Raw genomic sequence first — 12,981 nt, forward strand, 5'->3', positions numbered from 1 at the left:
TATAACTGATCTAGCCTAAATGTATTAAATTAACCAACCTCTTAAATTACACCAATACCTAAATGGCCTACCACTATAGTTAAGCCTATACATACGTTAGAAATAAATGAGACGACACAATGCATGTTTAAGGAGAGTGTTGAGTCTGCTCTTTCTGGAATATTTGATAACCCTTTGTAGAGTCGGTTAAAAAGTTTTAAAAAAAAAGTACTGATCAGCTTAAGTCTGACAAGGTCTTCGATGGTTTCTTCTTCCTCCTTAATGTCCTCATCTACCATGGTGAGTTTCCGGGAAAATTTCGGCCAGTGTCTCTATGAAGACATTGTATTCTTTTCCCGTTATCCTCTGCTCCTTCAGGCTCCTTCTCCTCCTCCACATGCCGCAAATACCCAACGGTGGAATACAAATGCAGGCCACCGGGTGATTTACAATTTGCGTTGGTGTTTCAAAACGTTGACAATAAAAGACACAATATGCTCGTGCTAGCCATCTTCGAGGCTATTGCTCAAATGACGTAATCACCACAGAGACATCGTCTTATATAGGGTTCCAAATGTTAATAGCGTTTAGTGTGTACGCCACAGTGTAAGTATAGGTAATGGCTAGTTTCAAAAATACCGCCAAATCATGTAAGCACCGCCTCTTTACACATGCGCAGTACTCACTCGTACGATGTACTTATGCAACTGATGATGTCATCCCTAAAATTGATCTAGGACTTGCAACTTTGTTTCCGATCGCGAAATTCTTAACCGTAACGTGTCTCATAAACAGCGCGAATATAGGCAAACGGACGATCATCATAGGGGCTAGTAATTGTTTGCCTCAAACATCGATATCCTACCTAACGGACGAGTCGCTATTGTTATTGTCACTAAAGTCACTATTGACTTATCCGTTTGTTCAAAACGTGTACTATTCACATTCGTTGATGTTTTTACAATGTGTAACATATAGCCAGCGGTACAAATGTTTTTACGTACAATAGCGTCAAACGGTGCATAGATAGTTTTATATATTTAAGGGAAAATAAAACAAAGTTGCAAGTCCTAGATCAATTTTAGGGATGGCATCATCAGTTGCATAAGTACATCGTACGAGTGAGTACTGCGCATGTGTAAAGAGGCGGTGCTTACATGATTTGGCGGTATTTTTGAAACTAGCCATTACCTATACTTACACTGTGGCGTACACACTAAACGCTATTAACATTTGGAACCCTATATAAGACGATGTCTCTGTGGTGATTACGTAGAGTGGTAAGGTGGCAGAACGGGAGAGTACACGTCTGCAGTACCTGAGGTCCCTGGTTCAAACCTCGGTGTCGACACTGACACCAATTTTCACCCCGCTCCTTTCTCGTGGTAGGAAAGTGGCTACACGTGGAAAGCGGTACTCACGTCCTTCGGAGGGGACGTTAAATTGCGGTCCCGGGAGCAGGACTACACACCCCTGCCTCGTTACTTCAGGGCACTATTCGAAAAGAGAAGGCGAGATTCGCCGGTGTCCTTCCACGCACAAAAACTTGGAACCTCAATAATTTCCGACTAAGGATTTCCTTAGTCTGCTGAAGCACCTTCGGGTGGAAGCGTAATACGAGGTGTATCATCATATGGTGATTACGTCATTTGAGCAATAGCCTCGAAGATGGCTAGCACGAGCATATTGTGTCTTTTATTGTCAACGTTTTGAAACACCAACGCAAATTGTAAATCACCCGGTGGCCTGCATTTGTATTCCACCGTTGGGTATTTGCGGCATGTGGAGGAGGAGAAGGAGCCTGAAGGAGCAGAGGATAACGGGAAAAGAATACAATGTCTTCATAGAGACACTGGCCGAAATTTTCCCGGAAACTCACCATGGTAGATGAGGACATTAAGGAGGAAGAAGAAACCATCGAAGACCTTGTCAGACTTAAGCTGATCAGTACTCTTTTTTTTAAACTTTTTAACCGACTCTACAAAGGGTTATCAAATATTCCAGAAAGAGCAGACTCAACACTCTCCTTAAACATGCATTGTGTCGTCTCATTTATTTCTAACGTATGTATAGGCTTAACTATAGTGGTAGGCCATTTAGGTATTGGTGTAATTTAAGAGGTTGGTTAATTTAATACATTTAGGCTAGTTCAGTTATATATTCTTCTATCATGTAAAGGCTCCGATACTTTACAACATAGGCCTGTATATATATATATATTTACCCAAATACATAGATCTTTATATAGTCTACGTTATTTTAAACTTAGGACCGTATAAAAATACCATATCCAAATGTACGATGTGTGTATATCATCAAGCACAATCTTTATTGTACACAAAGAGGTGTTTTTGAGGTCCATTTTACCATACGACTCAAGTAAAATGTAAATTTATTGTAGACCTAACGGTGATCTTAGTTCCATTTTACCATCGTTATTTAGACATAAAAAAGTATGCTCGCCCTATCGTAGTACTGAGAAAACTCTAGGAAAGAAAAATTTCGTTAGTGTTGACTTTTCCGGGGAATAGCAAGTTACAGACAAACTAATGTTTCACGGGGAAACGAGTGAAAACCAAAACTTTGCGGTTAGAAAAGAAAACTTACCTGGCTAATAAGAGCCAGTTATCCAAAATACTTTTTAAGAAAAAGTCGCCCAGGAAAGAACCTGGGCACGAAAACCAAACTACTGAACGACTGATCCGCTTCTAACCCCAGTCCCCTTGCATCGGGACTGTGACTGTGTGATCATCGTCAGGTGTGCATCACCATTCCCGAAAAGAACAGATACTACACATGATCTTAGCCAAAAGGCCGAGAAGCGAGCCAGTTATCCAAAATAAGGATGATCCAATCATGGGTTACGATGGTCTCATACGTTGTGCCTATAGCTCACACAGTGTTATACAAATACACTATATACACTGCGTATATGTGCACATTATACATGCCAAGTCTCACCCAAGTATCGATAATGCCTCATTGTGTGTGTTGGAATCTTAGGCTGGTGGCAGACAATGGTTCCGATCGATCGTTTTCAAAGAGGGGTAAAGGGGGCAGAAGGTCAAATAGTCTTCGGGGAGGAAGGTGCTCCATTAGAACTTGATAAAGTATTGGGGGTATACAAACAGTGGTTAGGTAGGACACTCTCACTTTGTGCCAAATTTTGATCGGGAAAAGTGCGTCATGGCTGAAAAGTAACCAAGTCGATCCGTTTTTGGCTGATACATTGCACGAGCAGGCTTGATTGGTCCCATACCCGAGGATCTTTCGCCTGTGCCACGTACACGACATAAAACTTGATACACATAGACCAATCGGATTCATTTACCGGGATACTTTCTCTCTTCCCTTTGTCGGACCTTCGAAGCAAGTTCCGTGGATTCATACGATATTATTTTCACTGGAACCTTTACCGTGGATTATATCATTTTTTAAATATGAGCACAAAATGAGTGACTCGAAGAGCACACCGTGAGCAAAAAAGAGTCGTTTAGATGAGCAATTGAGCATGTGCTCATATTAGAATTAGCAACAAAACAAAAACGCATGATGTGGTTCATGTGATGAGCACGCGAGCACAAAAGGAGTGACTCAAAGAGCAAAAGAGCACACCGTGAGCAAAAAGAGTCGTTTAGATGAGCAATTGAGCATGTGCTCATATTAGAATTAGCAACAAAACAAAAATGCATGATGTGGTTCATGTGATGAGCGCGTGAGCACAAAAGGAGTGACTCAAAGAGCAAAAGAGCACACCGTGAGCAAAAAAGAGTCGTTTAGATGAGCAATTGAGCATGTGCTCATATTAGAATTAGCAACAAAACAAAAACGCATGATGTGGTTCATGTGATGAGCACGCGAGCATAAAAGGAGTGACTCAAAGAGCAAAAGAGCACATCGTGGGCAAAAGAGAGTCGTTTAGATGAGCAATTGAGCATGTGCTCATATTGATATATTCAAAAAGTATATCATTCACATTTTTGTTTAATAGCTCTCATTGCGTCGAATGACACAAAAGAGTACACACCCTCAAGATGAGATTTCGTTGTAAAATATGCAATAAAGGATTTAACCGTCAGTTCAATCTTCGTCGACACGAATCCATCATTCACCCTAGTAATCAAAAGGCAGCGATGGTAACTAAAAGCGAGGATGACAGTGTGAATGGTAATAGAGATCGTTATGTGAATACGCGTCGTGTCGGCGTGAAATGCAAACATCGTGAAAGTGATTCGACCGATGACCGCAGTGAAGAGGACGATGACCTGGTGGATACTGAGGGAAGTAATGAACAAAATAGTTCGGATGAGCCGATTGAAACATCAGACGGTACTGGCAGTAGTAGCAGTGAGGATAATGGTGGTGAAGATCACGATGACGGGGATGGTGAACGCACGTATGATGCTGTGGAGACTTGGATGCACTTGCTCGAACTCAATAAGGAAATGTCTAAGATATTACATCATGGACTGAAGTACAAATACGAAAGTGATGATGAGGAGGACGATGACAACGATGTGTAAGTTGTCAGAGAGACGTGGGTGACTATACGATCGATCTGAAGAAAGAAATAACAACCGTGGACAACGTATGGCGGATATCGTTGGCAGGTTTACCGATGACGTTCACCGTAATGACCAAGATGTATATTATTTTATCAATCCATATCTTTAACGATTGATCATTTCAATGTTCACTATTTCATGTGCTTACCAAGTTGTTGTTCTAAACATAATCATGCATGATTTTATGTGTTTATTTATTTTAAATGAAGTGTTTTCTTAAATTGACATACATTTTATGAAATGTGTTTAGCGATGCATCTTTTATCTTTTTTAATTTTATTATTTACAAAGTGACGTTTCATGAACTGTTCGGTGCTAACGTTTTCTAGTATCAGATCAAGTGAAACTTTTAGGTAAATCTATTTTGACTTTAACGAGTTTAGAAAAGTGTCGTGCTGATGTTGGATACCTTTCAATATTCAATACAGTGTTTTTCTCATATGTAGCTAGTATGTTTGTATATAATTGTGTACTAAATTTTTTGGAAAATCCGTCCCCCGCTACATTACTGTACCGGACAAAATATATCCTAAAGGAAAGGTTAAGACCCCAAAGGAGAACATTGAGTTTCATTGTGTACTGAGCGCGAAAATAGCTAACGGACGATGATCTTAGGGGTTAGTAATTGTTTGCCTCAAACAGAAATCGATATCCTACCTAACGGACGAGTCGCTATTGTTTATTGTCACTACAGCCACTATTGACTTATCCTTTTGTTCAATATATTTTCTTGTTTGATGTGAAGATATGCTGTGGTGCACTCGAATAAAAAACAAAACTGTACAACACATCGCTTTTGTTCTCATTTTCCAGATATGCCCTAGTTTGGGTCCCCAATGTCCATTTTGCCCTGGTTCGGGTCCCGAGTGCCCATTTTGCCCTAGTTCGGGTCCCCAATGACCATTTTGCCCTAGTTCCGGTCCCCACTGTCCATTTTGCCCTAGTTCCGGTCCCACTTGACGTCCTATATCGGGTCCCCCTTGTGCCCCGGTCTGGGTCTATACACTACTGGCGACATTCACTTCCTTTATCTTGATTATGATGTCTTCCTACTTTTTTTGGCTTTTTTTTTACCCCCTTTACGTGTAGTGAATTTGAAGGTCACATCCTTGTCTTCAAACATGGGTAGAGAAAATAGCCACTGTTCAGCGTTTTCCACAATTTTATCAGAGTAGAAATTGTCACAAATGATTACGATGGTCTCAGTGGGTAGTACTCCGATTTAATTGATAACGTAGCACAACAGTTCATTAGCGATTACGTCAGATTGCCCAATACACTCTGCCATGATATAGCTTTACAGCACTAGCTAACCCGTAACGGAATGATATAGTTGTTAGTGTTAGCAACGGTTTCGCAGAACTACTTAGCGTCGAATGGCGCGATGGCAACGATCATTCTCGGAGAGGACGGGTTTTTATAGGGTAAAACAAGCCAGAAAATGTTAATATTCGATCAATAATACTCGACAATGCATGTTGTCGTTGATAGTTTGTATCCAGTAGAAAAATGTAATTACTTACAGCAAGTAATTAAGATATAAAGATGTGACGCGTGTAGTTACCGTATCAATCCGGTGATGAAACTAGGATATCCGTAGCTCATGCTAATGACGTTAAAATATTACATTGGCTAGGCTACTGTACATATGCTACCACTTTAAGTAACGATATCACTGCCAGATCTATTGACAAGGCCGAGGCTTAGCCTATATTTTTGCAAAGAAACTTTGGAGCGAAATTATTTGATTTTCGTTTTATTTTGTTATCCAGGCCGAGCCTGGCTTTAGCCTATTCTAACTTACGCTAAAGGCTAGGCTAAGTAGGTCTAAGAAATTAGTTAGGTACAGCAGGTTTATCCTTCATGTGGCAATGATTGTAAGCTATGAGTTCCAGACAGATGTAGATAAGTGAGAACTTATCGTCACATGTTTGTAAATAATGCCCTTTTTCTCTCTACAGGATCTTTAACAAAACTTGCACTTCAATGATTGCATTTGGATACGAGTCTCTATAGTTGGCCATACTAAATGAAGGCAAAATCAATGTTTTTGTTTTGAAAAAAGCCCTAAACTCAACTTAGTCTAGTCAAGAGCAGTTGTTTTCCACTGCTACATAAAATAATTATAAGCTGATGTACTGTGCTTAGGTGGTAATATTGATCTTGATGATTAATGCTGTTTTATGATATGTTTGCTGAAGATATTGAAACTGAGTTTCACCAGATTATAACAAAACAACACTATACTCAGTATCATATAGGCTAGTTAATTTGAATTGATTGTTGCGAGATGGGATTAAACTCGGCTTGTTTTGTGATACAGATATGCACGTATATGATACATATTCACAGTATCAGTATACTCTCGGATCCATTTGATTGGTACTACATCCCTTCAAAATTGGTTCCAAAATGTAAAAAGGGTATCCACTAGGAGAAATTGGTGACTTTGTGTGCCTCCAATTCCCAAGAGTTAAGGCCGAAACTCTGTCTCTAATAACAGATTCAAAAATTTGGTCCATATCTCTGAGTACCAAATTTCAGCTCTGTACTCCCTGATAAGAAAATATGAGTCTCTGAAAAGCAAATATCACCAGAACAGTACTTAATTGCGACTCCCAAGTGATATATGTGGTACACTCATTTCAAATGAATGTCGAATAGGCGTCTTAATATTCGTTGTGTCTGTCATTACCACGAGGACGATTCTGATTAATCCTTAGTAAAATCTTAGTTGGGGACAGTATGGGACCCACTGTATCTGAACATTATTGACTTGGCATGGGAACAGGCCCTTAAATATTTAAATAATATCAGTGTCATTTGGGTGTTGTTTTTGAATAACTGTTTAAAAGCATAAATAGGAAGGTGGAAGGTTTCACTTGGGTGATTGAGTTGAACTCTAGCCTCATCACTTGGGTACAGAGAAATGACACAATGTAGGTTTTATTCATATAAGTCTGGGGTAGGACTTTCTATTCTATCTTCTCTACAATCATGCGTTGTCATGAATATCGTGTTCAAATGTTATCAGTTATGCAAAGTTTCATGAAACATTTCGGATTTCTCGTGTTCTGTAAGTGTAATAGACACAGGGTATGTGGTGGTCTCTAAACGTCATGTAACTTTGACTCTGATTAAGGATTTTTACACATATCATTTCTTTTGAAATATATAGAGTCTCATTTGTTTTCGCTTTGTTAAACTAGAATATAGTACGTTTGTGTAGTATATTGTGTTGTTTTTCTTCCTTTGTTTTGTAACATAGATAAACTGTTTTTTCATATGTGGTATGGACCATTTGCAGCCCTGCAGGCAAATTTTATTTATTCCTTGGAACCATGGTCACACACGTGTCTGTTTATTGTCTTTATCTGTCTTCTGTTTCTGCAAGACATTGAATTATACGAGTGCCTAAAATAAAGTTGGAGAAGACTTGACAATTGTACTTGTTTTTTTGTTTTTTTAGTTTTTATAGTTGTATGTACACTTAAGGGCAGTACATGGAATAAAACACTGGGATTTAACTCTTTATTAGGAGTGAATATACAAAATAACCACTCTTTAAAAAGAGTGAAAGTGCAATCTAAACAAAAGTGTACATTCTGCTAGGAGTGAAAATGTTCACTCTAAACTTGGAGTGGCTTTCACTCTCGTTAGAGCTGTCCATATTCCCCATCCAGCTAAGAGTAAAATTAGAGTGGTTTTTCACACCACGGGATATAGAGAGTACAGTAACTTAAAGCAGCTCTTTGCCTTTGTCGCCGTTTTCCCAAACTTTTGACATGTCCATCGAGTTGTTTACATGTATTCATCACGAAACAGCAAAGTAGATATTAAAATAGTTGTTCCCCTGTCAAGAGCATTAATTGGCGAGCAATGAAGGACGTCTGCAGATAATGAGTAGTCGCATGCAGTTCCCCAAATCCACTAGTTTGAATTCAACCAATCAATGAATAGCTAACATGCTTATTTATGAGCCGTTGCTTAAAATAAGATTCATTCACATCAATCCGACAAAGTCGCGTCGTTATCACAGCCATGCACAATACACACAAATAAAGCATGGTGTTTTAGAAAGGAGTTCCATAACAACTTCCTGGTTTTAGTACATAATGGTGTACTAGGTTGCTTACGACGACGCTAAGTGAAAATTATTTACCTCATTATTCCATGACGTTCATAGAATTTAAGTAGTAATATTATGTTCGGAGAAAAACAACGTTCAAAGTTGTAAATATTTCGACTTTCATTCCACCATTTGAATTTAGATTTGAAAAGATAAGCTAGTTGTGTATGTCGTTATGACATCGTGGGGTACATGACGTTGAGAAAATCATAAAAAAAAGGACGCATGAACCTGTTTTAACTATAGGAGTACGCCAATATTCACGGCCTGGTAACATATATTATCGGATGCGATTTAAGGACACCGTAAAAATTGTAGCATATTTTATGTAGGAACAGCGCCTACAAAACTATACTAAAAAACTAAACTAAAAAACCGCAACCCATTTCTTGTTATCAGCCGTATAAAATGTGAGCTATATCAGGCTACGCAGGAATACATCAACCACTGTACACACGGTATGATATATAGTAATTTATGGGTTGAAGCAAATTTAATATGATTTTTATTTGAACATAGTTACATATAAAGAACAACGACTCAATTAAACGCCATGAAAGCCAGTTAGTAAGAATTATGAATATGAATTATGAATATGATATTAATGTTTATGTTGTATTACCTCTCTTTGCTGTTCCTCTTAGTTCAGTGAGTGCACAATCCAGTAGCTTAAAGCAGTCTTAAAACAACGTATCTATGTACTACAGTACCAAATGTTCGCGTCACAGTAATAAGCTATATATAGTCTAGGTATATAGTACGTATTATCATCATATAAATAACTCATTGGAGTTAAACGGGTATAAACTGCGGTCATAAGATCTTGTAGCTGTTGTATATTATTATTAGTAGAATACGCCCATTAAAAGCCCCGTTGACTTACACACTGAAATTACAAAAGTAATGTGGTCTCTTAGTCTAGATAGAAGTTCTCAATAGCTAAACGCTACCCATCACCGGATACCTGTCAAATTGGCCTTTCATGGCATTATCAATGTGAGGTACCATGACAGCAAGGATTTGTTGCTATCAGAACCTGGAAGTTTTCGCCACTTGTAAACAAACCTCTTCACTTAGTAGTAAACAATTTTCGTATGCTGTTCCTGGGAGGCCTAAAGGGTCTAAAATGACCTCATTTGACCCTTTTTTCACCACATGTACTTCCATTCATGTTCTTCAAAATGCAACCCCCCCCCCAAAAAAAAAAATAGACCATGATAGATAACAGGTCAAAAAAGATGTTCTCCTGCTAATTTTTGGCACTTTTCCTGAAGGAGAATAATCGTGCGGATGGATATAGACTCTAATAGGAGTACGCCACCTTAGGGAGGATGCAAGTTAATTGTGGTGGAAGGGGAGGTAAGAATAAACAAATCCGACGTCAAGCTAGGGCGTCATAGCAAGCCGCCTTACTGAGTTCATTTCTGGGTTCTGTTCTTTTTACTATTAGGTGTCAGTTTCCACGTATGGGGACTGAAGTTGTGTATTTCGTTCACAGAACTACCTATGTACGATGAAGCCATGATTGTCATATACATTTAGGACCGTTCACAGTTTTCTGTGGTGGTATAGTAGTATTAGGTCTAACCTCCGATTCAATTCTTCTATAAGTGGGTGTATTTAAAGCGATCGATTTAATACCTTAGATAGATAGATAGATAGATAGATAGATAGATAGATAGAAATACGATACAAGTACGTCAGACAACATTAAAATGCATGCTAATCTTAAAGCAGCATTTTGCGTTTGGTCGCCGTTTTCTACTTTTTTGACATGTCCATCGATTTTTTTACATTATCAATCACAAAACAGCAAACTAAGATATTAGCCAAGTTTTTCCCTGTCAACAACGTTATTTGGCGAGTAATTAAGGATATTTGCAGATAATGAGAAGAGTGTCCACGACAAATTCCACAGTTAAAATTAATCACATACAGTTCCGCCAAACCCAATAGTTTGAATTCAACCAATCAGAGATGCAGGTTCAGTTATGAGCCGTTGCTAAAAATAGATTCAAGGCTTTGCGTTGGTGCAACCAGGGAGATGTAATGGAACTCCCTGGTACAACCCGAATATAGACTACACAAATCAAGCATGATGTTCTATTGGTCAATGACGTTCGTAGTGTTTAAATATTCATATTATGGGCGAGGTTTATTGGGTTCTAACGGTAAATATCATGGAGAAAAACAAAGCTGAAAGTTGCAAATTTTTCGACTTTTATGCCACCATATGAATTAAGATTTAAATAGATAAGCTAGTTATGTATGTCGTTATGGTATAGTGGAGTCAGTGAGGTTGAGAAAAATCATAGAAGAGGACACAAAATGCTGCTTTAATAGATCACTGTAGACACAGAGTGTTTATGTGATCGGGATTTCTACTATCACTGTTGTCTTTCCATTCCTTTACCACTTGGTGCTTTAAATTCTGATCGGTTAAATTAAATAGACCAGAATACATAATATTACGTCGGAATGATAATATTGGAAGGACAAGGGCAGTGACCCTTGCAGGATCATTCGGGGCGCCGTGTAAAAATGTCACCAGTTGTTACAGGAGGTAGATTGGAATGAATATTGACAGGTAAGTGGACTCAAGTAACTACAAAATCACATGGCTATTGGATTTCAACACATAGTGAATGCTAAACAATAGCATTTCAACACCGAAACGTCACATAATTGCTGACGGTAGACATACTTTATTTTATTTTATGATTTAAATTGTTCGCAAGACTGCTAGAAGTCAAGATTGCAAGACTAATGTTTAGTTTCAGAAATTATCTTTAAAACAATCAGACACAAGTCATCTTTTATGTCACAGTGCATTACGCTGTATAACAACCTTTTCATTCGTTTGGCTCTTTCTATTCTTGTATATATCTGCTTGGCTTGGGCTGTGCATTTTGCATGTTTGACAATTTTAACTATCTTACTTGTTAACTTTTATATCTGGAATTTCCTTTATTCTACTTGTAAATTAACCATTTTACAGGTTGTATTCTTACTCTTTCAAATATTTACTATTATGTGAGCATGCAATTTCCCTCTGGGATATAATAAAGTTACACTTACTTTAATTACTGACTTAACTTCCCGCTATGGAAACGATACTATTTTGGTTTTAGATACTCTTACTGTATTCTTTAACATATTAGGCACAGCTCTCTAATATGGATTATAATATTGTTATGAAGTGTGTGTTTGTCTGCCTATCGCATAATATTGAGAATTACTGATCGACATCATTTCTGTAATTGCATGCAATTACCTTACAAGTGTCAAATATGTTACAGCATTAACATAGTTACCTCAGACTTTGTATCCGAAATCTTAATAAAATCCAATAAAAATCTTCTGCAACGAACAACCAATAAAAGCAGTAGACGTCAAACAGGCGTTTGCAAACAAACATACTGATTACATAGACACCTCCAGTGCATCTCCCTAGCCCATCAGACTTCATATATAAGGCATATACGGAGCTACCAACTGCAATTCATTGTGTAAGTTTTAATCCAAAGAAGGACGTCTTTGGAGCTTTTCTTTTTTTTTTCTCTCTCTCTCTTTTCACGCAGGGTTATTACCCAAATAATGGTGAACTATGCTCCAATAGGCATATATGCTACAGGATTTACCGCTTGTGATTACGTCTCTATTGTCAGCATTTTCTTAATCAAGTCATTCGATTGAATAGCCACTATTGATAGTTAGAATGCGGAATTCACCATCATTGTACTAAACCAAAAAAAGATACTTTTCTTGCGAATGGGCAAAAATCAGTGAAAGATTTTCTTTTCAACACCAGACAAGTCCATGTCAATGTGAATAGAAATGATAGAGTGTCTAAGGACCCACGTAAAGATAAACTGGTTTGATTAATAAGATCCAAATCAACGTAATGTGCACTTTTTTTTTATCTAACTAGTTGGTTATGCTGAGATCTACGTTTGTCGGCAAGCCGGTATGCCCAAGATCTTCCATGAGGGCTGACCCATGACCCACCAGGTCTCAATGAACCAACTAAGAATGGATGAGAGTTAAGCCCGGGTCACATCAGCGCGATTCAACGCGCGATTCAACTCGCAATACAATTGAAGGTTGAATCGCGTAGTTAGACACGGGTATCAACTTGTTGCGCAATAAAAGTTGCGCCGTCGATTTGGGTTGATTTGCAATAGAGCAATGTCCTAATCAGCGCAACTTCTCAGAAGCAACTTTTCTGATTCGCGTGATTTTAGTTGCGAGTTGAATCGCGTGTTGAATCGCGCAGATGTGACCCGGGCTTTAGGTGGACTATTTACT

General features: G+C 38.3%; 2 protein-coding genes and 1 pseudogene across 2 annotated transcripts in view; all 3 read right to left on the reverse strand.

Moving 5' to 3' along the window:
- The window catches only part of LOC139983388 (uncharacterized), a 67,127-nt gene extending 57,799 nt beyond the window's left edge, over positions 1 to 9,328 (reverse strand). Inside the window, exon 1 of the mRNA XM_071996913.1 lies at positions 9,296 to 9,328. The gene's annotated coding sequence lies outside the window, so the exon portion shown is untranslated. The remainder of the gene's footprint in view (positions 1 to 9,295) is intronic.
- The window catches only part of LOC139983391 (uncharacterized), a 92,911-nt gene extending 80,496 nt beyond the window's left edge, over positions 1 to 12,415 (reverse strand). The window contains exon 1 of the mRNA XM_071996919.1: positions 11,988 to 12,415. The gene's annotated coding sequence lies outside the window, so the exon portion shown is untranslated. The remainder of the gene's footprint in view (positions 1 to 11,987) is intronic.
- On the reverse strand, positions 2,711 to 2,805 carry LOC139983889 (U2 spliceosomal RNA; annotated as a pseudogene).
- Positions 12,416 to 12,981: the final 566 nt, after the last annotated feature.

This window comes from Apostichopus japonicus, chromosome 16 (genome assembly GCF_037975245.1).
Source record: "Apostichopus japonicus isolate 1M-3 chromosome 16, ASM3797524v1, whole genome shotgun sequence".
In the NCBI taxonomy this organism is placed as follows: Eukaryota; Metazoa; Echinodermata; class Holothuroidea; order Aspidochirotida; family Stichopodidae; genus Apostichopus; species Apostichopus japonicus.